We start from the raw sequence: 26,148 nt of genomic DNA, 5'->3' as shown, positions 1-26,148 counted from the left end.
ACACAAAAAATTCTCTTATGCATATGGCTGTAGAGCTAGAGAAATATCTGTCTTGTGGGTACGCTTGTGTTTAACATTACAGTCCAGCTTCCATGTAAAGCATCAGGTGTAAAATGCTTCTCAGAGCAAAGTTAGCTTCTTGAATTGCATCAGAACAAGTGTGAGGCATACATATGACTCCATAGTATTGTTTTCATTTCATTACACTCGTATATATAACCAAGGAGTGCTTCTGTGTTAACATTGTGAAGCCCTGTAACTAAGTGCAGCATTTTCCATAACTGTCAGATTGGGAACAGAATCAAACACATTTTCTACGTTATTTTACTCTAAATGATGAAATGCTCTGTGGAGATAAGGTAATGTTGCTTCTTATGCACTTTCAGGTCTGTATCAAATGTTCTGCATCAATAGAGTATGAACCAAAACACCAATTTAGTTCATTCTGTGTGCTGTAATCCAGTAGAAGGTGCATAAATGGTAATTGAAAAAAACACCAGAACTACAGAGTATAGGGAAACCGTATCTGTGAGTTGTGAACTTGAAGGTCTCTGGTAGGTGAGTTGGCAGAGCGTCAGGTTGTTGTACTAAAGGTCCCAAATTCAAAACAACTATGCGTGAAATTGTTATATTGGAGAACATTTTTCTGACATGTAAAAGACAGTTTGAGAGTTTGTAGCACTGTTCTTTTGGCAGTCTGCTTTCGCTTCGTTAGTTGAAAGTAGTGTACATTTGTATAGATAACACCACATGTATTTATACAAATGTTCTTTATAGGTTTGCTTCTTTCAGCTAGCAAAGCGAAAGCAGACTGCCAAAAGAACAGTGCTATAAACTCCGAAATGTCCTTTTGTACGTCAGAAAAATATTCTCCCATGTAACAATTTCATGTGTAAGCTGTTAAAAAATATTGCAATGATTGAGAATCGAACTCGGGACCATTAGTACGATGATCTGTCACTCTACCAACTATCCTACCAGAGAACTCAACATTTTCAGCTTACAGATACACGTTTCTTATACTTCGTAGTTCTGGTGTTACTTTTAATTATCATTTACACCTGTTGTACTGGACAGTAGCACAGAGCACGAACTAAATCAGTGTTTTGGTTGATACTCTATTGACACACAGCGTATGGTACTGATCTGGGTGTCTGGCATCTGGAGGTTTGGGTGTTAGTGATATAATGCATTATGAACACCAGATCTTGCCAGTATTAGTTTCCAGTTGTACTTTTTTGACAGTTTGTATTATACATTGTTCAGAATGTATGTGTAACAGGTGGCTATGTTGGTGCAGCCAAGTTCAACAGTTCCCTGCATTTTGTTTTGAGAACGGGTAGTACAGCAGATAAGTCTGTGGAAACACATGTGCTTAAAACAGGGGATTGTTAAAGTTCAATGACATATTCAAACTGGAATTTGTGTCTTCAACTTCAAGAGGAGGACAAAGTATTTAACTTGCTCCAGAAATTGTATACTTGTTTACAGTTATTGCTCATAATTGATTTGGTTCCAAGAAACATACTGAGCACTATAAAGGCACAGTCTCATCTATTGAACTTATTTGCAAGTACAGGAGCCAGTTTCACAAAATTCTTCACATATTTTTTTGCTTTATGTGAGACTTATAGTGTCTAAGCTAGTGGTGTTAAGAAATTCCAGTGAGTGCACTTAGCAAAGTCACATTGTGAGCTTGAGCAGACGTCTAACACAGTTATTGCTGTCTGACCGACTATTGCCTTCATGGGAAGAGTTAATAGCTACTTTCTGCCAAATGAAGTGGATACTTATACTTTAGAAGACAGATTTTAGAAAATGTCATCCAATATGTGGTGGTAATTATTGTGTTTCTGTTCACTGAAATTGTGTTATTTGTGTGCAAACAGCTGTGGCATTACGTACGACATTGTCAGTATGCACTAAATCATATGACTGCCTTACATTTACCGTGCCACATACATAAGTCATATCTTACACATAATTAATTCCATTCTGTAAGTTACATACACTAAAAATGTTTGTGTAATTTACATAATTAATTCTGTTGTACTAGTTATGCGGACTGCAAACATTTACAAAAATTACACCTTACTTTGTTCAATTGCATTTATAGTAAATGATCAATATTTGCCTATAATGTCATCTGTATTACAAAAAATTTGTTCTTTTGGTTTTTATGTGCTGCATTTTACTAACAGAGTTGTTACATGTTATGTTATGTTACATGTTATGTATCTTGTTTGTAATATTGAGGGATCTTTTAACAGTGCTACCATCATCATCATCATCATCATCATCATCATCATCATCGTCTTGGGTTTACCTCATCAGCTTACAGGAAACATTTGTACAAAAACTATGAGCGGAAGAAACACACACATACATCGTGCATCTACATCTACATGATTACTCTACTATTCACAATAAAGTGCCTGGCAGAGGGTTCAATGAATCACCTTCGAGCTGTCCCTCCATCATTCCCCTCTTGAACGGTGCACGGGAAAAACGAGCACTTACATTTTTCTGTGTGAACTCTGATTTCTCTTATTTTATTGCGATGTTCATTTCTCCCTAAGTAAATGGGTGCCAACAGAATGTTCTCGCAATCGGCGGAGAAAACTGGTGATTGAAATTTCATGAGAAGATCCCATCACTATGAAAAATGCCTTTGTTTTAACAATTGCCACTCCAGTTCACATATCACGTCTGTGACACTATCTCCCCTATTTTGCAATAATACAAAATGAACTGCTCTTCTTCGAATTTTTTCGATGTCACCTATCAGTCCCACCTGATGCAGATCCCACACCGCACAGCAATAATCCAGAATAGGGTGGACAAGTGTGGTGTAAGCAGTCTCTGTAGTAGACCTGTTGCACCTTCTAAGTGTTCTGCCAATGAATCACAGTCTTTGGTTTGCTCTACCCACAATATTATCTATGTGATGGTTCCAATTGAGGTTATTTGTAATTGTAATCCCTAAGTATTTATGAGTTATTACATAATTGAAATTTAGTAGATTTCTTTTAGTACTCATGTGAATAACTTCAAACTTTTCTTTATTCAGGGTCACTTTTTGCACCATACATATATCTTATCTAAATCATTTCGCAATTCGTTTTGGTCATCTGATGCTTTACAAAATGGTAAATGACAGCATCATCTGCAAACAATCTAAGAGCGCTACTCATATTGACTCCTATGTCGTTAGTCTAGATCAGGAACTATACACTTCCTTGGGGAATGCCAGATATTACTTCCGTTTTACTCAGTGACTTTCCATCTATTACTACAAACTGTGACGTTTCAGACAGGAAATCACAAATTAGTCACACAATTGATATGATATTCCATAGGCATGCAGTTTGGTTAGAAGCCGCTTGTGAGGAAAAGTGTCGAAAGCCTTCTGGAAATCTAAAACTGTGGAATCAATTTGACATCCCCTGTCTATAGCACTCATTATTTCATGAGTATAAAGAGCTAGTTGTGTTTCACAAGAATGGTATTTTCTGAATCCGTGCTGACTATGTGTCAATAAACCGTATTTGTCAAGGTAATTTATAATGTTTGAACACTATATGTTCCCAAACCCTACTGCAAATCGATGTTAGTGATATGGGCCTGTAATTCAGAGGATTACTCCTATTTCCCATTTTGGGTATTGGTGTGACTTGAGCTATTTTCCAGTCTTATGGTACGGATCTTTCTATGAGCGAGCAATTGTATATAATTGATAAATATGTATCAGCATACTCTGGAAGGAAAGTGACTGGTCTACAGTCTGGACCAGAGGCCTTGGCTTTATTGAGTGATTTAAGCTGCTTTGCTACACTGAGGATATCCATTTCTATGTTTCTCATCTTGGCAATTGTTCATGATTGGAATCCAGGAATATTTGCTTCGTCTTCTTTGGTGAAGGAGTTTTGAAAAACTGTGTTTAATAACTCTGCTTTAGTGACACTGTCATCAGCAACTTCACCATTGTTATCATGCAGTGAAGCTATTGACTGTATTAAGCCCTACATATCAATCTTGTTATTAGTCCAATGACGCACAGTTTTATTCATTCTCTCCCTAACCTTCTGTCAGGATGGTGCATGATTTCCAACAACAGACAGGAACATACATTTACATCTGTAGTAAAGGAAACAAAACCACTTTTAGAGTTCATTCTTTTACAAATTTGGGACATATTATTTAAATTTGCGTGTGTTCCACCTATAGTTGTGTCCCTTTCTGGTTTCTAGGTCTTAAATTTAGCACTTGTCATTCTTTGTTCCTTCCAGTTTTGCTCCACATGTTTTCATGAAGTTGGTTATGTAAAAGGTAACACAAGACATGGATCACACAACAGTCATTTGGTATTACATAATATATAGAAATATATCTAAAAACAAAGATGATGTGACTTACCAAACGAGAGCGCTCTCAGGTTGATAGACACACAAACAAACACAAACATACACACAAAATTCTAGCTTTCGTAACCAATGGTTGCTTCGTCAGGAAAGAGGGAAGGAGAGGGAAAGACGAAAGGATGTGGGTTTTAAGGGAGAGGTATAGCGTCCCCAGTGCCAAATTTTTTATCATGTAGCAGTAAAATAATAATTTCTCTGTGTAGGTTTAGATTGCAAAGAAATAATTTATGACAGAATGATCTAAAGAGACGACAAGATACGCTCTTTTGTTAATTTTTTTAGTCGACTTCACTTCTTCTTTTGTCTTGAATGTGTCTAGAGGGACATCTTGCGTGTGCTGACAAATGTAAGCATATTTGTATGAGTTAAACATATAATATAACGATTTAATATTATTGTGCACTTTTAATTTGTAAGAGGTGATCCCGATTTCATGTCCGCCTTCCTTGAATTAACCTGCATTCAAGTAATTTACAGCTCAACAATCGCAGCGGCCGATGCAGCCAACGACGCCATTACGTGGCGATATTAACTTACGAAAAATTAGCGGAAGCGGAAAACTCGCCAGCTATTAACATAATATTAATTTTTCTCCACAGCCGCACGAAGTTGCAGAAATACTTAGCTTTAAGATTCTTATTTTCAGTACCATAGCTGAGAGCCAGAGCCAGGACTCCGACTACAATACAATGATCAACGGAGGTAAGGAAAATACTCTCGCGCGTGTGTGGGCCGCAATTTTAATTAATAACTAAAGATTTCTTGCTTTAAAGTGAACTGACTAGCCGAGGAAAGTAATATGAAAAGTTTATTACATTGTTCAACTTAAATATCATTTTTATTAAGGCCCACCACGTAAGTCGGCAACAATCAAAAAATAATAATAATAATAACATATATATATTAAATTACGACGGCCGACGGACGCGAGATTGGGTAAGGAGTCATTCCAATCCCGGGAGCGGAAAGACTTACCTTAGGGGGTAAAAAGGACGGGTATACACTCGCACACACACACATATCCATCCACACATATACAGACACAAGCAGACATATAATGTATAAAAATATTTCTTTCCTTCAGCATATGGTCATGGATTATGGTTAACTGCCTGTCCTTTCTTGCAATATTCCAGATGGTATTCCCATTGTTATTTTCAAGTTATGGTAATGAAAACACTGGCTCTGAAACGTAATTTAATGTAGGAGATTTACTATAAAGAAATTATAACACTTCAAAGATTCTAGTGTTTGGGTGAATTCACCATTTTATTCATTACAGTGCTGTGTGCCATAATGGCAGCAAATCAATATGTCTGTCCTGTACAGCTTGTAGACCCAGGGTGCTTCCACTATGACCTGTTCATTTGTCTCCTTTCTGTGAACATTAGAATGAACAAATTGGTAACTACCCTCAATATTTAAGTGTAATAGTGGACAATGATGATGATGGTGGTAGTGCAATTCTGGATGAATATATGTGACTTCTGCCTCATTAATCTCTTGGTTTCATTGCATATAGTATATTAGAAATATTGAATGTGAATTTCTCAGAAGACAATCTAATTTTACAGAGAAAAGCAGTCTTGCAACTGGTTTAGTTTAGGGTGACAGTGTAACATTTATGTTACAAATAAAATACTTGCAAAAAAATAAAAATTATATTTGCAGCAAAATAATCAAAGAAACATTTATGTGTGTGTGTCAAATGATCCGCCTGTGAAAGGGTTGGTTGGTTGGTTTTGGGGAAAGAGACCAAACAGCGAGGTCATTGGTCTCATCGGATTAGGGAAGGACAGGGAAGGAAGTCGGCCGTGCCCTGTCAGAGGAACCATCCCGGCATTTGCCTGGAGCGATTTAGGGAAATCACGGAAAACCTAAATCAGGATGGCCGGACGCGGGATTGAACCGTCGTCCTCCCGAATGCGAGTCCAGTGTGCTAACCACTGCGCCACCTCGCTCGGTGTGAAAGGGTTGTCCTGGCATATACGTTACTTCAACACATTATTGAACAGTTGTATTCAAGAAAGTTAAAAATGCTTTGAAAAAGGAAAAAAAAAGTAACTAAGTGGAATACATTAAATACTTAAGTTTTTGTAGGTTAAAAGCTGAAATAAAAACAAAACATTTCATTTTATACCTGCTGTCAGTTACATCCCACACACTTTAAATAATGTTTTCTTGCAAAATTGTTCATAGAATAACTTAGAAAATATCCAAATTTCTTTCCCAGTTCGTATCCGTTTTGTCCAATAATGTAAAAATAATTTCATGAAGTAAATGCTTCTTGAAAACTGTAATAAAATGTTATTTCACATACTTTAGAATTGGTTTATGGAACTGTTACAGTACAGAGTAGTAGAGGGTAGAAATTATGAAATAAAATATTAAAATTGATTCACATTGCCAGAAGCAAAATCAAGCCATGCCAGAGACAGGAAGTGAGTCAATGTGTCACAGATGGGTCAGGTTGTTGATACATTACGACACTGTCTGCTGAGTGAGGATGTGGATTCAGCAGAAAGGAGGCTGTGACAGAAGACCAAAGGAAACAGGTGTTCGTGAGCTCATATGATGTGTTGCAATAAACTCTGTCTCTTTCATAAGAGTACATAGTGAGAAACTGACACAGCAGTTAACAGTCTGTTAAGTGAATATAGCAGAATGAGGGGGGACCCATGCATTCACTGCAAACTGAGCCTCACATCACAGCCTCACAACAGCTAACTTTAAATACCCCAGCTCTCATCATGAGTTGGTCAATGGCATTCACAGTAACAGCACTAGATTCCGTGACCGTGATACTGTAGAGAACCTATTTTAGGGCCTCTTGGGTGCTGTCTTCCTCTTCAACACTCAGCACATCTGAGTGTTGAAACTTACCGGTGGTGGTGGTGGTGGTGGTGGTGGCGGCGGGGGGGGGGGGGGGGGGAGGGGGGGAGACCAATTGACCACACAGCTACCAACACAGGTACATCGCGGTCATAAAGAGTCATTGTGGAACTTGGAGTAGGACCAAGGACACCCCAGCAGCCAGTACAAGGTTCACTTTGTGCTGGGCAATGGCTATGCCTGCTCACCATCATTCCACCAGAGCGCCAGGGTTGCTGACATCATCTCCTGGCTGTGCAGCTGCTGGACATGCAGCTGAATGCGCAACAGTCAAGGCTGGTACAAAAGGAAAATGTCTTGTAAACATTGTGAATAAATGGCTGAACTCTAATAATTTTTTATTACCATCGAAGACACTTCACAGATTCCCGACAGCTATCCTAGCTTCATGCAGAGATGTCTCCGCTCGACCATCTGTAGATGACTTCTTTGTGTCTCTTGATAAACCAACCTGTTAGAAATGTGCTGTGCTATTTTGTCTTTAATTATGTGGAAAATTTTTCTTGAAGGCTATGAAATGTATCTAGATTTTGGACTAAGGTATTCTAACCATTAGTTAGAGCATTAAGTAACTTAATATTTTAGAAGGCCCTTTGCACAGAACTGAATTAATCAAATTTCATATGAGTTAAAGACTTTCTTTCTACAAGACAACACATTCAAGTAAAAAACTTTAAGAAGTTAAAATTTTTCCATGTTAATAAGCAGCTGTTATAATTATGAACAGACGTTGGATTTTAGGAAAAAATCTATTTTGTTTCTCATTAAATAAAGGCAATAAAAGTTGTACATACATACACATTGTTTTTATACCCTTAGTGTAGGTTAATTTTGCTAAGTAGATCTCGCATGTCAATTCTTCCATAAAGTATTTCTCTTTTCTTTTTGTTTTTAGGTATGTTCTGAACAGAGGTCGCATTTAAGCTTGGCACATTGCAGGGACTGAACAACAGGCAAATTTAAAAAATAAATCAAACTTGAAACAAACGTTTGTACCTAAACCAAATACAACAAACAAAAACGAATTTCATCTTGACCTGTGTTGAGCCATTGTTGCAGCAAACATACCATTCACTGCAGTTGGAAATAGCCAGTTCAGAAGTTTTCTAGAGAAATACTGTCACTGCAGCATTCCATCAGAATCTACACTGAGAAAGAACTATTAAGATGCGTTACATGAAAATACATTGAACAGGAGAAGGGGAGATACAGGCGATTCATACATGTGGATGTCGATGAGAAAACCGGCAGACAAGGTTGATATGCGACTAATTTGATTGTTGAAAAATTAGATCCTGACACTTGCTCTGTACCTCATCTGATTTGCAGAATGCAGAAAGTAGCTAAAACAAGACTAACCAGGAAAAAATTGCTCACTTTGCTAATAAAGCCTTCAAATTACTTTTCCCCAACAGTGTAGATGAAAATAAAGTACATGATTGCTCGTGTTAAATTGTTGAAAGTATATTATCCAGCCTTGTTCCATATCACATATCTTGCCCATGCTATGAATCATGTAGCCGAGACGATGCGTCCCAAATTTCCACAAGTAGATAAGCTAGTTTCAGCTGTCAAAAAGGTTTTTTTATTAAAAGCACCTACAAGAATCCAGTTATTTGGTGAGGAATTTCCCAATGTACCACTTCCACCAGAACCCATACTTATTCGCTTGGGAATGTGGCTAGAGGCCATGGAATACTACAGCGAGCATTTGGAAGACATTGAGAACATTGTTCTTAAATTGCGGGAGGAGGCAGTGAGCATTACTTCAGCTAAAGATCTTCTAAAGGACCCAACTATTTCGAATGACAATGCATGCATAAAATCTCATTAGGTATTTTTGGTCCTTATTATTAAAGCTGCAGAGTACTCAGGGAAACCAGTCTACACATAACTGTGATTGATAGAAGAGGTGACAGAAGAGATCAGCTTGGTCCCAGGTTCTATTGGTATGAAAGTTTGTAAGAAACAAAAGACAATGCTACAAACTTAACAGTAGATGAGACTAATTACTAGTGGCATTGCATCAGAAATGTTAGTTTCTGAATGTCTGTAGGTTTGAGATGGGTTCTTCTGTCATTAATTAAAATTACAATTTTTGAGAATACTCTTTCACAGAGTACAGAAGTTGCAACGACAAATACCAGTGTTTCGAACCTTGGCTCCAGTAGAGTAGCAAGAGCAATAGACTTGATCTGCTGGAGATTCTGGAACCAGCCAGAGTCTCTATTTCAAGGCTTCAGCAGTGGTTCTTGAAACTGCATTTAATGGCCTTGTGGTGTTTTCAATGCACACCGATATAAGCCTAGAGCACTGCAACCTGTAAATTGAAGTAAATATAATGCAAATTATACAACATATAAGGAAAACAATCAATCTTTGGCAATATAATGGAATTGGATAGATGAAAAATCTCCTTATCAAGCAGTGGCAGAGCACACACGTGAAAAGAGGTTATAATTACACAAGTTTTTGGAGCCAGCAGCTCCTTCTGGCAGAAGCATTGAAGGGAAGAAAGAGTCCAATAAGTCTCCCCTGATCCACAATTCTGGGTGACTTTTCTGAATTTTGCCCCTTTTCCTAGACCTCTTCTGTCTTTTTCCTTCACCCCGCTTCCTTCCCTTCAACCCTTCTGCTGGAAGAGGGAGCCACTGGCTCTGAAAGCTTGCGTAATTATAACTTTCTTTTATGTGTGTGTCATGCCAGCGCTTGGTGAGCAGGTTTTTTATCTATTCAATTACAACATAGAAGGAAAGTATACAATAATGACAATATTATGAAAATGGTAGAATGCTACTCACCTTATAATGGAGATGTTGTGTTGCTGTCAGGTACAACAAAAGCCGGCTAAACAAGTAAACTTTCGGCCAAAAGGCCTCCTTCTGAATTAGACAACATGTACACACACATTTATGCAAACACAAGTCACACACACTTTCTGTGGTTGCTGTGGCCAGACTGCGAGCAACAGCGCACAATGAGGGAAATAATCTGTGTGGTGGGGGTAAGGAGGAGGCTGGGGCAGGGAGGAGAAGGGATAGCAGGGTAGGGGTGGGGGATGGTAAAATGCTACTGGTGGGAGCATACAGGGACGAGGTTGGGAGAGGGTAAGGTTGCTATGTGCAGTTTGGAGGTTAGACGTAGGGCAGGAGGGGGGAGCAAGAAAGGAAAAAGACTGTGGATGTGTTTGTGGGATAGAAGGCTGTGTATTGCTGGAGTGAGAACAGGGAAGGTGATAGGTGAGTGAAAAAGGGTGGGGGGGGGGGGGGGGGGAGGGGGGCAGAAAAGGAGAGAAGTAAAAAGACTGTAGTTGCCTTAGTGGAAAAGAAGGCTGGAGTGGGAATAGGGAAGGGGATAAGTGGGTGAAGAACAGTGACTAATGAAGGTTGAGGCCAGGAGGGTAATAGGAACATAGGGTATATTGCAAGAAGGGTATCCTCCAGTGCAGTGTGCGAGTGTATACCTGTCCTTTTTTCCCCCTAAGGTAAGTCTTTCCGCTCCCGGGATTGGAATGACTCCTTACCCTCTCCCTTAAAACCCACGTCCTTTCGTCATTCCCTCTCCTTCCCTCTTTCCTGATGAGGCAACAGTTTGTTGCGAAAGCTTGAATTTTGTGTGTATGTTTGTGTTTGTTTGTGTGTCTATCGATGTGCCAGCGCTTTCGTTTGGTAAGTCACATCATCTTTGTTTTTATATATATACACTCCTGGAAATTGAAATAAGAACACCGTGAATTCATTGTCCCAGGAAGGGGAAACTTTATTGACACATTCCTGGGGTCAGATACATCACATGATCACACTGACAGAACCACAGGCACATAGACACAGGCAACAGAGCATGCACAATGTCGGCACTAGTACAGTGTATATCCACCTTTCGCAGCAATGCAGGCTGCTATTCTCCCATGGAGACGATCGTAGAGATGCTGGATGTAGTCCTGTGGAACGGCTTGCCATGCCATTTCCACCTGGCGCCTCAGTTGGAACAGCGTTCGTGCTGGACATGCAGACCGCGTGAGACGACGCTTCATCCAGTCCCAAACATGCTCAATGGGGGACAGATCCGGAGATCTTGCTGGCCAGGGTAGTTGACTTACACCTTCTAGAGCACGTTGGGTGGCACGGGATACATGCGGATGTGCATTGTCCTGTTGGAACAGCAAGTTCCCTTGCCGGTCTAGGAATGGTAGAACGATGGGTTCGATGACGGTTTGGATGTACCGTGCACTATTCAGTGTCCCCTCGACGATCACCAGTGGTGTACGGCCAGTGTAGGAGATCGCTCCCCACACCATGACGCCGGGTGTTGGCCCTGTGTGCCTCGGTCGTATGCAGTCCTGATTGTGGCGCTCACCTGCACGGTGCCAAACACGCGTACGACCATCATTGGCACAAAGGCAGAAGCGACTCTCATCGCTGAAGACGACACGTCTCCATTCGTCCCTCCATTCACGCCTGTCGCGACACCACTGGAGGCGGGCTGCACGATGTTGGGGCGTGAGCGGAAGACGGCCTAACGGTGTGCGGGACCGTAGCCCAGCTTCATGGAGACGGTTGCGAATGGTCCTCGCCGATACCCCAGCAGCAACAGTGTCCCTAATTTGCTGGGAAGTGGCGGTGCGGTCCCCTACGGCACTGCGTAGGATCCTACGGTCTTGGCGTGCATCCGTGCGTCGCTGCGGTCCGGTCCCAGGTCGACGGGCACGTGCACCTTCCGCCGACCACTGGCGACAACATCGATGTACTGTGGAGACCTCACGCCCCACGTGTTGAGCAATTCGGCGGTACGTCCACCCGGCCTCCCGCATGCCCACTATACGCCCTCGCTCAAAGTCCATCAACTGCACATACGGTACACGTCCACGCTGTCACGGCATGCTACCAGTGTTAAAGACTGCGATGGAGCTCCGTATGCCACGGCAAACTGGCTGACACTGACGGCGGCGGTGCACAAATGCTGCGCAGCTAGCGCCATTCGACGGCCAACACCGCGGTTCCTGGTGTGTCCGCTGTGCCGTGCGTGTGATCATTGCTTGTACAGCCCTCTCGCAGTGTCCGGAGCAAGTATGGTGGGTCTGACACACCGGTGTCAATGTGTTCTTTTTTCCATTTCCAGGAATGTGTGTGGTTATGTGTGTATATATATATATAATGTGACCTAAATAGATTTTTAATTGAGGTATTCATGAAGTTATTGGACAAACGGCTTATGATATATACCCCAATGATGATAATTTCCAGTGGACTTTTGACTGGAAATTGAAAGAAATAAGAAGATGTGATCATTTTATGAAATGTTTGGCTATAATATCTGATATGTGTTGTATAAAATGGTCAAGGCAAATGAATACAAGTTTCCAATTACAAAATTTGTTTTGGTCAATTGTATATATCGTGTATGCAATATTGGAAAATTACATTTGCTTTGTAATTTACATAAGGGTAGTATTTATAAAGCACGATTAGTATCAGCACTGTGTCCTGAAATTTACATAAATGAAATTGTCAGTTAGAAATATAATGATGCATCGAAAGAACTAACTTTTGTACATGCATATGTCAGTACCAGACCTTATATCTATTCAACTTATTCTCCATGACAAGATCATTATGCTCTTCAAACAATGGAAATTAGATGTAAATATATTAATAATACATCTCAAACAATATTACAAATGAGTTTAATTCTTTTTTGCAATGTATGTTTAAAACCAGAATTTGGAAAAAAAATACATACAAAATTTGTTGATAAATACATTTATCATGATGACATACAAATAAAAACTAAAGTGTAGTTTTGAAATGTTTTAGGTTACTGAAGGAAGGAATAGAAGGTATATATATAATTTTTGCCAAACCAGAAAGAAATTAACGAATTATTTGGATTGAAAGCCATGTCCAATAATAAAATTAGTGCTACTATTTCATCTTCAGACTGTTCTGATACTGAGGAAGTTCCTGATCAAGAACCTCCTAAAACCCCAGGTGAAGATCTAGAAGTTGTCGTAGAAGAGCAAAAAGAAGACACCAGTTTGAATTTATTACCTAAGAAAAGGAGTAGGAAAAGAAAACTTGAAAGTAGTGGCAGTGCTGATTCAGTACCAATACTTAGAAATCATAACACTACTAATTAAAATTGTTAAGTTATATCGGTCAGATCAAGAATGTATAGATTCCTTGTATGGCTACATAGCCACTTTATCAAAAAATATATGAGCATCACTACTCAAAATAGTGAATTATATACAAGACAAATGGAACCGTTCCACAAACCAAACATTTCTTAATTTCTGCATTATATTCAAGTTCCAAAGCAATTGAAAACATAACGTCTTCTGGCAAAACCGATATGAAAACCATTATAAAATCATTACAGATTTTTATAGAAAATTAACACAAAACAAGGAAGATTTGTCTTCCTCTTCCCACCGAGCGAGGTGGCGCAGTGGTTAGCACACTGGACTCGCATTCGGGAGGACGACGGTTCAATCCCGTCTCCGGCCATCCTGATTTAGGTTTTCCGTGATTTCCCTAAATCGTTTCAGGCAAATGCCGGGATGGTTCCTTTGAAAGGGCACGGCCGATTTCCTTCCCAATCCTTCCCTAACCCGAGCTTGCGCTCCGTCTCTAATGACCTCGTTGTCGACGGGACGTTAAACACTAACCACCACCACCATCTTCCTCTTCCCCAAAAAAGCACAAAGTTATTGAGAACACATCCACTTCATTCACAAATGCAAATGATGTAACGGATCATGCAGATTTATCTTGCACAACAGCATCACTTCTGTCTTTGTGCGGACCGTATTTACTAGGGTCATCAGATATTGTGACACCAATGGAAAAATCAATCTCCTCAAGTATTTCATTGCAAAACCAGGATGGATATGTTTCATTGTCGTGGTGAGACAAACCGGAAAATGTATTTATGATTTGTCAGTTTTACAATGGACAGAAAATCATAACTCTACCACGCAATGTTTGGTACAAAGCCAAATTAAAGGAAATATAAATGTATGTGAATTTGGAGAATCACAATTCGAAAGTGACTCAAGCAGTCTGAAATTTGCTAACCAGTACACAAATTCAGCTGCACATTTTAAATCCAGACCAAATTATTTAAAAAAGTACGTTTTCAGAACCGTGAAAAATCATGTCACTGTTCTTATCAACAAGATACAAAATACATTGTTTAGGAGGAATAATATTTCTTTTTATACTTTAAATGAAAACATTGTTTCAAATGTTATTAAACATATTCAAATTATGTTAAGTGATTTTTCTGTATGATAATTGTATAATTATCTTTTGAATGCAAAGGAAGTGTATTTTCAAGTATAAGCACAACAGTTTAATTCCTATTATTTCAACAAAAAAGAGTCTTTAGATATAACTGGTGACTGGGATATCATTTATGATTTTATATTTACATTGTAGAATATATTAAACAAAACAAATGGAAAACAAAATTGTATTCAGTTAATAGGTCCACCTAATTGTTTCAAATCTACATTTTCTCATTTAATAGCAAGTGCTATGATTAATACTGGATGGTATAATAAAAATAATAAACATTTTACACTTGGATTGATTGAAAGTGCTAATAAATGTTTAATATGTATGGATGATCCTAATTTTGATCCAGGACCATTTGAACAATTAAAACATATCTTGAGTGGTGATCCTCCTAATATTCAAATAAAGTTTGAAGGAGATTTTACTCTTCAAAAAACCCCTGTATTTGTATGTTCTAATATTGAATAGGAGGGTGGTTTTGAAAAGCTCTTGGAATGACCACGAGAGGTCAGCGCTAGCATAACGAGTTGTTCAAGTGATATCCATTGGACTGTTGCCTGTGAACATGTACCACATCAGTGCTCTTGGAAGAGAGCTGTGGCAGACACATGGCTCTGTTGTTGTTTCCCCATAGCGATTTGCGAAGATGGAAAAAATCAAGATTCAAGCAGTGATTAAGTACTTCATAAAGAAAGGTATGAAAGCAGAGGACATTCATGCTGATTTACAGAATACACAAGGGAACTCTGCTCCCTCATGTTCAGTTGTTGCCAAGTGGACAAATAAATTTAAATTTTGTCAGGAGAGCTTAAATGATGATCCACGCAGTGGTCGGCCAAGATGTGTCACTACACCAGAAATCATTGCAAAAGTGCACAAAATGGTCATAGAGGATTGCCAATTGAAAGTGCTTGAAATTGCTCACGCTTGCCAGATCTCATTTGAAAGGGTATATCACATTTTAACTGAAGAATTAGAAATGAAAAAGTTATCTGCAAAATGGGTGTCGTGACTCTTGATGCTGGATCAAAAATGCTTGAGAATGGACATATTGGGACAATGTTTGGCCCATTTTAGGAGAAACAAACAAGATTTTTTGCACCGGTTTGTGATCACAGATGAAATGTGTGTGGGTGCACTACTATACCCCAGAGACAAAATGACAGTCAAAGTAGTGGAAACATGCTGATTCTCTGCCACCAAAGAAAGCAAAGACAATTCCTTCAGCGGGAAGGGTCATGGCGTCATTGTTCTGGGATGCAAGGGGAATTCTGTTTGTAGATTACCTTCCCACTGGGCAAGCAATTACTGGAGAATACTATGCTAACGTTCTGGACGAATTGCAACAAAAGATACATGAAAAAAGGACAGGTTTAGCAAGGAAGAAAGTCATCTTCCATCAAAATAATGTGCGCTAGCACACACATGCCATTACCATGGCAAAATTACATGAGCTAAGGTATGAATTGTTGCCACACCTGCCTTATTCACCTGGTATTGCTCTGTCAGACTTCCATCTCTTCCCAAAACGGAAAATTTTTCTTGGTAGACGAAGATTCACTTCAAACAAAGAATTGATAGCCAGAGTTGACAACTACTTTGCAGTCCTGGAAGGAACTTATTTTCGAGATGGGATCAAGGCACTGGAACATCGTTGGACCAAGTGCATTAATCTACAAGGAGGGTACATTGAAAAATTAAAAAGTTTCAGTGATATAAGTACTTTTTTTCTATTCCGTTCCGAGAACTGTTGAAACCATCCTCATATTTCAAAGGAGATGTATGGGAACAAAGGATTTGTAAATATTATTGGATTACATGGGATATAAAATTAGAAAACAATTAAATCCATTTTTCTTTGTACAATTTGTTTGTTGAATATAAACTTTTACAAAAATAATACAAATAGTTTTATCTTAAATCCTTAACATCCTTAGTAACTGTAATAGGTGATCTACTGCGATCACAGTTTTTATGTTTTTTTGGATTAGGTACATTTAAATTATCAGAAATACTTGCAGAAGATCCAGGTATTATTTCAGTACAGTGTGTTGCATTAGAATCAAAACAAACACACCTGAAGTTATCTACAAAAGATTTAGTTGAAGAAGTCATCCATATTTCATCAGTATGATTTAATTTATGTGTTTGATAATTATGTGTTTCTTAATTAGTGCCTATAGTAATTCTAGTTGTCATCTGAATTACCATTTTAGCATTCAAAAACGAATTTATCTCAGTAGGAGTATTACTTGACACAGGATTAATACCTAAACTAAAACTAGCTATTTGAGGTGCTTGATGTATTTCATTCAATTTACCTACTTCCTGACCTTTTTCAATACACTGATCATAAAGAAATAATGTTATATTATTAGATATTGGTTTTAATTTTTCATTCTCTTCTTGCACTCCAAAACCACTTGGACTTTCATTTTTCATTACAGTTGAAAAAGCAGGCCTATTTATTGAACCTAACATGCATGTATCATCTGCTAAACCTACACCATGAGTACAACATGCTGTTTTAATTATACCTATTTGTGGCTTATAATTTCATGAAAAAATTTCTGAATTATCAACTGCATTACTTGCTATACCTTGTGAATATGTTTTATTCAATAATACTGGCCCTCTTACTTCATTTTGAGTACTCCACATATTTTTTTCCCTGAACCATTATTATAAAATGGAATAATCCAAGAATCATAATTAGGCCAATTACATACCACTGTTGTACAGAATGGATAATCATTATATCCATCTCCCCACATGATATTAGCTAAATCTTTTTCCCCTTGATATCACTAATTAACATTGGATTAGTAGATATACTATTTATTTCAACTATTTCATGAGCTAAATTTTCACCTTTATTATAAATAAATAAATGGTACATTTGTTACAGATCCTGATCCACTTAGCACACTACTTGCAGAAAATGAAGCTTCTAATCCATCAGGTTTTAAATCAATAGAAATCGATTTGACATAACAGTAATCGGGTAGACTATGAAATTGAGCTTTAGAGAAACATTGACTTAATTGACAATACCTCTGGGCTCCAGATGTAACATAACATTTACCATCAACATTACCTTGGGTATCTATAACATCTTGCCAGCTATGTCCATAACCCCACACTTGAAATAGATGCATATTAATAAAATGTGTATCACCATTTTTAATAGCATTTACATTTTTCCAAATAAAAAACTTTGATGATTAATCCACACTATTAGAACCACCATTGGTACCAATATTATTATTTCCAGTATAATGAATAGTACTGTACAGGATGACAGCCAGTCAAGGAATATTTTAGGGAATTGGTTGAAGTAATTTATTTCAAAGGCCCAGTGGAATCTTTACAAGTTTTCTCCCAGAGTAATTCACGCCGTGTCCATGTGACACAAGTTGCTTGTCTTTCAAAACCGAGGCAGTTCTGTCCAGTTAAAGCTGCTGACAGGAGATGCCCTGAGCCCTCTGCTGAAACTGCTAGTGAGTTCATGCCATTTATTTTAGCCAATAGCGTGCGCGGGACACCGATCACGTGTGTGGACGCCGGAATGTCCTGCGGTGCAGAACACACTTGCTTCTCTCTCTTGTAATCCAGACCTTGAGCAGAACAGACTTTTTTTGTCTTTTCGGAAGGCAGAGCCTCTGGCTCTGCTGTTTGCTACCAGCCACCACCGTAAGTCAACATGAACCGCTTCACCTTCCGTTGCCCATTCCATTTAATTGATCAACATCCTAGACTGGCATAAACCAACTAACTTCCGACCCTAGGCCCACCTTTTGTACTCCGTATATTGAAATATATCCTCTTTATTGTACTTAATTCCTTGTTTTGTCAATTAACGGCAGCCCTGGATGCCCATTCTCTAATCCTGACCGCCCGACCTCCTGCACCCTGTCGTCACGAGGCATATGTAACAACCACCTCCCCCCTTTCCCAAAGCCTGTATACATTTACAATTGGTGTCAGAAGAGCTCGTATACTCTACATTTAATGACCAGAACTGGGATAAACTTTACAGTATGTTCTTCAGCCATTTCTACTTCATTACTTGAAGTATCTTCTCGTGTTTGCTTATATTCTACCAGACCAAGCCGGGGATCATCTTCAGCTTTCCATTTTATTCTGAAATGCTTATCTGCTTCCTCAATAGGTGGAGTGTTTAATTCACACTGTCATATGCTTCTTGAATAATATGTCGTGGTTCTTGTGGTTCATCATGTAAATTAGTAAACAGATCAACCACAGGGGCAAGTACTTCATCTGCAACAGAATTATCACTAACAACATTAGCAGTAGAACAAGTAGCAGATGTAGTAGATCTTGCAGCATCAATTCTTATTGCAGCCGATGGTAAAGAATGAGTTGCACCTGTCCTTTTATCTTTCCGTGTTTTTAATTTAGGCATTATTTTCCCAGTCTTACTGCAATACAACTGAACATCTGTCTCATAGTACCTTCATTTTATACTCATATTTTTTTGGTTAGCCTTGACTGATCACTTGCCAATATCAACCCACAACCCCCCCCCCCTCTGCCCCCCCCCCCTTCTGTAGTCTATGATGTCAGCAGTGTTCAAAGAACACGCAAAGCACACTGCATGTTAATTGGAACAGTAACATGATTTTCCACAGTATTAACTAGTTCTGAAAACGCGTACTATTTTTTGTAATTTGGTCTGGATTAAATTGTGCAAATAAATTTGTGTAATGGTTATCAAATTCCAGGCTGTTTTAGTCACTTTTGAACTGGTATTCTGCAAATTCACATACACTTATTTTCCCTTAATTTGGCTTTGTACCATACATTGCATGGTAGTGTTCTGATTTTCTGCCCATTGTAAAACTGGCAAATCATAAATACGTTTTCCGGTTTGTCCGACCATGACAAATAAACATATCCATCATGGTTTTGCAATGAAATAATTGAGGAGACCAATTTTCTGTCAATATCATAAGATCTGATGACCCTAATAAATTCGGCCCGCCCAAAGATAGAAGTGATGCAACAGTTCGTCAGTGGCCATTCATGGGGGCGGAGAGGTTTGTTGATTGTCGTGTGCACATAGAACACAGCACAGTCATTGCAGCCTAGCTTGTAGGCCACATAACTGATTTCACAGGTAGCCCTGCCTTTGATGGGATAGGTGATGCTTGTGACTGAACTGGAGTAAGTGATGGTGGTGGGATGATATATGGGACAAACATCAGAAAGTTTCAGAATTGAACAAAGGTTGGAGCAGATTACACACTCATCTTGAGGAATGTTTGGAAGGTCTGTATTACAAAGGGCAACTGTAGTTTTCACCGACTGACACTTCAGCTATAATCTCCAACATAAACAGAGTAGAGTGACACCTTATTGGCATGTACTGTATCAGCCTCTTGACATTAATGTTGCTACCGTTCATCTTGTACATTAATAGCCATTCTATTACACTAATGTTCCTTAAAAAAAAAAGAAAATGTACAATAATCTTAATTTATGGTGGACCGGTAGTGTTTACCCTTATATGCCCAGAAACTTTTATGTCATGGAGTTGTGTTATTTTCACACGTATGATTTATTAGTGACCACAGATAATGACCATAACAATAATTTGTAGTTGTCAGTTCTGAAAGGACATTTTTACAGTGGACCAACAGTGACCTATGGAATCGTAAGGTCATACACTACTATGAACAGAAATAATCAAAATAAATCTTAGACCAATTAATGTTTATTAATTGAAATTTGATAATCAGATTTTATTATTACAAATTATAAACTATTAAGTAATCATAAAACATAATATAATTGTGCATGAAACTTTCCAAAGCATTTGTTTTGCAAATATGTATTACATTTTTTCAAAGTGCACGTTTTCTTCTGACCTGACCGGTAAGAACAATATGTTGAGCTAAATGTTTTCTTACAGAAACAGGTACAGTCAACCTCATTTGTTGCTGTGGTCCAGACATAGTTTTAGCATTGCCATATTCCTGGAGACCTGCAGGTGCTTGGTGCTACCCAAACTGGCACGTGCTTTACACATCAGTCCATGTCCAGGCAACCTTGTCAGGTCACAGCCGTGTCGTTTTCAACTCCCTGGGCATTTGTGGGTTAAGGACATCTTGGACATCTAAATTAAGAGCTTAATAACATAACAGCCAAAATGTTTCCACTGCAGAAGGCTGGAAACGGCAGTTTTCCCACTGGCTGCGTTGTCTTTACTACCATTACAGTTTTGCCAATGAGATGAAATTGTCTGTGGCTGCAATTAAAGCTGTTGACAAATTTGGGCTGATATGTGCACCACTGAAATGAGCCCATTCCATCAACGCAGACTAATCTAAAATTTTGTGAAATGAAGTGTCCTGTCGCAGCCATGTGGCTTTCATTGGTAGCTGATATGCAACAATGTGTGGTCAAACTAACTGTCCTTACACCTTGCATGATTCAGTGCATGTACAGAACTACTAAATTCCAAGTCATTTGCAATGGAAAAAGGTTGTAATCTTTTGTAAATAGATGCATTACTTTTCTATCAATACTTTTATTTTCATTCAGTCCATCTTCCTGTGGACATATTCCATAATGGCACTCTGATGAACTTGCCATTAGGTGGAGTGAACTGCTTCTTCCAAGGTGTGGTTGGTTGTGGTGCTTTCTCTTGGCAAGTCCTCTGCAAGAGACGCCTCACATATAAAACAAACAGTTTGACATTAATGTAAGGACTGTTTCAGCAACAGAGTTAGGATATGGGTTTACAGCACTGTTTAGTTTCCCAGTACTACAAATTACAGATACATTGTACTACTTTCTCCGTGGCACTTGGAGATTGAAGTCTTATGTCAGAGTAATTGACAACTGAGTCAAATAAAATACAATGCAATGCTTATAAAACACTAATACGACCTATTCTTGAGCACTGCTCGAGCATTTGGGATCCCCATCAGGTCGGATTGAGGGAGAACATAGAAGCAATTCAGAGGCGGGCTGCTAGATTTGTTACTGGTAGGTTTGATCATCACGCGAGTGTTATGGAAATGCTTCAGGAACTCGGGTGGGAGTCTCTGGAGGAAAGGAGGCGTTCTTTTCATGAATCGCTACTGAGGAAATTTAGAGAACCAGCATTTGAGGCTGACTGCAGTACAATTTTATTGCCACAACTTATATTTCGCAGAAAGACCACAAAGGTAAGATAAGAGAGATTAGGGCTTGTACAGAGGCATATAGGCAGTCATTTTTCCCTCATTCTGTTTGGGAGTGGAACAGGGAGAGAAGATGCTAGTTGTGGTACGAGGTACCCTCCTCCACGCACCGTATGGTGGATTGCGGAGTATCTATGTAGATGTAGAATACTATTCAGCATTCAAATCTTAAATTACGGCACACTTCACTCAGTGTTAATTTGGTACATTCAAAACAAAATCACACCTTGGGTTACATTACACAGCTACAGTGGTGGAAACTGATGGCTGATTAGACCGAACGTACATTGTAAATTTTACTTAACATCTGCACTATAGTTTAAATAGACAACATAACCAGATAGTGCTGGCTGCTTGGCATCCAGCACCAATACTGATAAGTCAAATTTGGTACATACAGATGAAATGTAATTTATTATTCTCATCGCGTAAAATGTAAGATCATTGGATTTGTTGTACAGGACAAATGTCAAGTTTAAAGAGGATATAATGATTTACAAAAGAACTTTTTACTTTATTTTTAGAAAGTTGTGTGTTATAAATTAACAGTTATGCAAGAGCATGTAAAAATATCAATAACACTACAATATTTCTTATAGATTAACAGTTTACACATAGTAGTCTACATATTTCTGTTGTTCAGAGTTTCGGATTCTGTTCTATGAATTCATTGATGGGTATAATAACATTTCTCTATTAAAATAATGTGGAGTAATATTTTCAGAAAGCCAAGGCCCATGTTTAATATGTTCCTGTCTTGTAGTTATTATTGTCTTGTAGCTATATACTTCCAGCCCTGTGTATAGTGATATATGAGCATAAAACTTTTAAGTGATGTGAGGGAAGTTGGACATTCTCCTTGTGGCAAGTACCATAGCTGTGGTTGAAGTGATACTTTTCAAGTTTATATTGGTTATAGTATACAAAATGAAATACCTGAAATGATCATGTGATTGTTGGCCGGAAGGCCCCATCCAGGGAAGTTCAGCCCCTGGGTTGCAAGTCTTATTTCATGTTGGGCGACTTGCACGTCGGTGATGATGATCAGAGGATGATGAGGGCAACACTACACCTAGTGCAGAAGAGGAGAAAATCTCCAGTCCAGCTGGGAATTGAACCCGGGCCTACTGCATGGTAGGCACACACGTTACTACTCAGCTAAGGAGGTGGATGGTTATAGTATACAAAAATCAAAATTTCAAGTATGTGCAGTAAAGGAATGGTTAGTGTTTTTAATTGCTTAAATAACAGGCGAAGTGACTCATTTTTATGGCCAGCTTTTTCTGATGATTTTCTTGTGAAGAATTAATAGCCTTGTGCTGTTCATAGAATTTCCTGAGAAAATTATCCCATACCTAGTAACCAATTCAAAATAAATGTGACAGGCTGTCTTTTTTGTGTTCATGTGACTGGCACCAGATAAAAATAAACATTACAAAAAATAGGGCATTAATTTATTTGTCAAGGAGACTACATGTGTCTTCCAGTTTCAACTTCAGTCAAGGTTTGGGCCCAAGGATTTCATATGGCTTACTTCTGTCATCAGTCAATTATTATGAGCTGCTTTCACAGGGCACATTGCTAATGATTTAGAGACAAGCTTCATTATCTGGGTCTTTGTGACATTGAGTATTAGTTCAATACCAGTGAAGGGAAGTTGCTACTCACCATATAGCGGAGATGCTGAGTCACGATAGGCACAATAAAAGCTTTCGGCCATTAAGCCTTTGTCAGAAGTACATGCACACACACACGCATGCAAACGCAACTTGCACACACATCTGCAGTCTCAGAGAGCTGAAACTACACTGCGAGCAGCAGCACCAGTGCATGATGGGAGTGGCAACTGGGTGGGGGTAAGGAGGAGGCTGGGGTGGGAAGGGGGAGGGATAGTATGGTGGGAGTGAAGTGTTTCAGTTTAGACGGAGGGCAGGAGAGAAGGGGTGGAGGGGGTAAGTAGCGGAAAGGAGAGAAATAAAAGAAATTAAAAGACTGGGTGCGGCGGTGAAATGACGGCTGTGTAGTACTGGAATGAGAACAGAGAGAGGTCTGGATGGGTAAGGACAGTGACTAACGAAGGTTGAGGCCAGGAGGGTTAGTTGTTTGTTTGATTCAGTTTTAGTTCATTTTTATGAAACCAGGATTCAAGTTTCCCTAGAACCTTTTGCACACTATCTGCTGTTTTTTTTCTGTAGTGTCATATTCTATCCGCAAACAAGACTGAACAAGCATCAATATTTAATGATGTATCATTCACAGACAAGAAGAACAGGTGTGGATGTAGTATTGAACCCTGCAGAACTCCTTAGGAGAGTATTTTCCATTTGTAGTAGTAGTTAACTGAATTTGATTTTAAAATAACTCTGTTTCCTTTTTATCAGACAAGAACTTATTATGGAACTGCCTCCCCCAAAATTATTATGAACTGTCCAATACCACCTCTTTTATATGCATCCATGTACTTATCGTATGATTCAGTGCTTCCTAGGGTCTTTTATGTGTGTTTCTATAGGCATCGTTCAGTCCAGTTTGCCCAAAAACCTATTCCTCTTTGCAAATACATACAGAATATTCTGGAATGACGTACATTCTCTTGATTGTAAATAGATTGTTGTCATTAAGAAAAATATGTACATATGCCAAATTAAATATCAGATCGTGAAATTGAAGTAATAAATGTTTAGCAACAAATATTAAGAGGTTGTGGAAATGTTAGCATAAGTAACTAACACCTGTAATTACCTTAATTGCAATTTGTAAATTCACTAACACAAAACCTCATTATGATTCAAATGAAAATAACAATCATTATCCAGTGATGTAATTTCATTCATTATTCATTTTTATGTAATTTATTGTAATTAATTATGCTTATAAATTGCACAGATATTTACCTCTTTCTAGTTACACCACTCAAATTTTCGAAATTCTGGTATTTGAGAAAACGTGTGTATTTTATTTATGTAATCTGGCAAAGCACGATGTGTATACTTCAAACAAATGTTAGAAATAAAATCCATACAGTCACTAATTATGGAATTAAAGTAACCTCAAAATAATTGTTGAAATCAGATTTTGAATTAATTTTCACACACAAAACCAAGATGATGATAAAAATATTATATTATTTGACATTATATTTTGTAACCTGTACAAATGTAAAAGCAGTGAGTTTAGATGAAATTGGTTTTAATTGTAAGTTACATTTTGTAATAAATTAACAATGGTAGCAATTGTTAAAATTATATTTAAAGCGATGCTGTGCGGGAGTCAGTCAAGTTTTGTTTACTTCAGGAGTCAGTGCATTTCAGTTCGGTTTAGCTCAGTTTTGTCAGTTGTTTTGCGCTTCTGTCAGTTCTGTTGATCAGCTGATATCAATAAATAATTTGTCAAGCTTGAAGTTTTCGTGATGTTCTCATTATTCGCAGCATCCACAACATCGATGAATCACAGGCCAACGCAAGTTAAGTAGTCTACATTTAAAGATCATTACAAACTGGATCACTTTAATGCGGTATCCATGATCCAATAGCTCTTAAGCTTGTTAAAGTACTAACAAGTGGTTCACTGAAAGCTTTTGTTAGATTACAGAATATTTCTGAAACCGTTTTACCCTGGACCAATGATGAGTTAATGCTTTCTCTAAATTCACTGATGACATTTATGATGATTTTTCCTCTTTGAAAACCAAACTGATTTTTGGAAACAATGTCACTTTCTGTAAGCAAATTTACAAGTTATTTTTCCACATGTTTTTCAATTATTTTAGGAAAGATAGGAATGAGAGATATAGCATCATAATTTGCCATATCTTCTGGTGACCCCTTTTTGAAGAGGCTTTATCTCAGCACATTTTAGCACATCTGGGAAACAACCTTGTTCAAAGGATGGTTTATAAGAAGTCATGTGGCATACTGCTTTGATTACTGTGGAAGGTATTAAATCCCAGTCAGCTGAATTTTTACTGTCCGGTGATAACATAGTGTCTTCTACATATTTTTGAGTCATTGTATTGAATTTTTCAAAATAAAAATTTTTTTGTCATCTTTTTGCCGGAAATTCAAATTGTTCTGATGGGATGTCGTATTTACATCAGATTTTGTTAAATTTACGATGAATCCATTGAGGCAATTTGACACCTGAAGGGTTTACAATAATATTATCCTTATTTTATTTCTGAATTAATATTTACTCGCAGCTCTGATTTGCCAACAGATCAGACTGCTTTTGTTTTATTTTGTTTGTTTATGAAAACAATGTTGCCAGTTTTCTTGCTGCCAATACAACTTGTTAACAAATAATCTTATAGAGTTTTACACAAATTAC

General features: G+C 38.3%; 1 long non-coding RNA gene across 1 annotated transcript in view; it reads right to left on the bottom strand.

Annotated features, from left to right (window-relative positions):
• Positions 1-5,702: 5,702 nt before the first annotated feature.
• Positions 5,703-26,148, bottom strand: part of LOC126458560 (uncharacterized) — a 92,867-nt gene continuing 72,421 nt past the window's right edge. Inside the window, exons 2-3 of the long non-coding RNA XR_007585659.1 lie at positions 9,471-9,633; positions 5,703-5,799 (exon numbers count right to left, since the gene is read on the bottom strand). This is a non-coding gene — a long non-coding RNA (uncharacterized LOC126458560). The remainder of the gene's footprint in view (positions 5,800-9,470; positions 9,634-26,148) is intronic.

Source organism: Schistocerca serialis, chromosome 2 (assembly GCF_023864345.2).
Source record: "Schistocerca serialis cubense isolate TAMUIC-IGC-003099 chromosome 2, iqSchSeri2.2, whole genome shotgun sequence".
Classification (NCBI taxonomy): domain Eukaryota; kingdom Metazoa; phylum Arthropoda; class Insecta; order Orthoptera; family Acrididae; genus Schistocerca; species Schistocerca serialis.
Note: the sequence above shows the minus strand (reverse complement) of the source record. Positions and strands in the feature narration are given on the sequence as shown.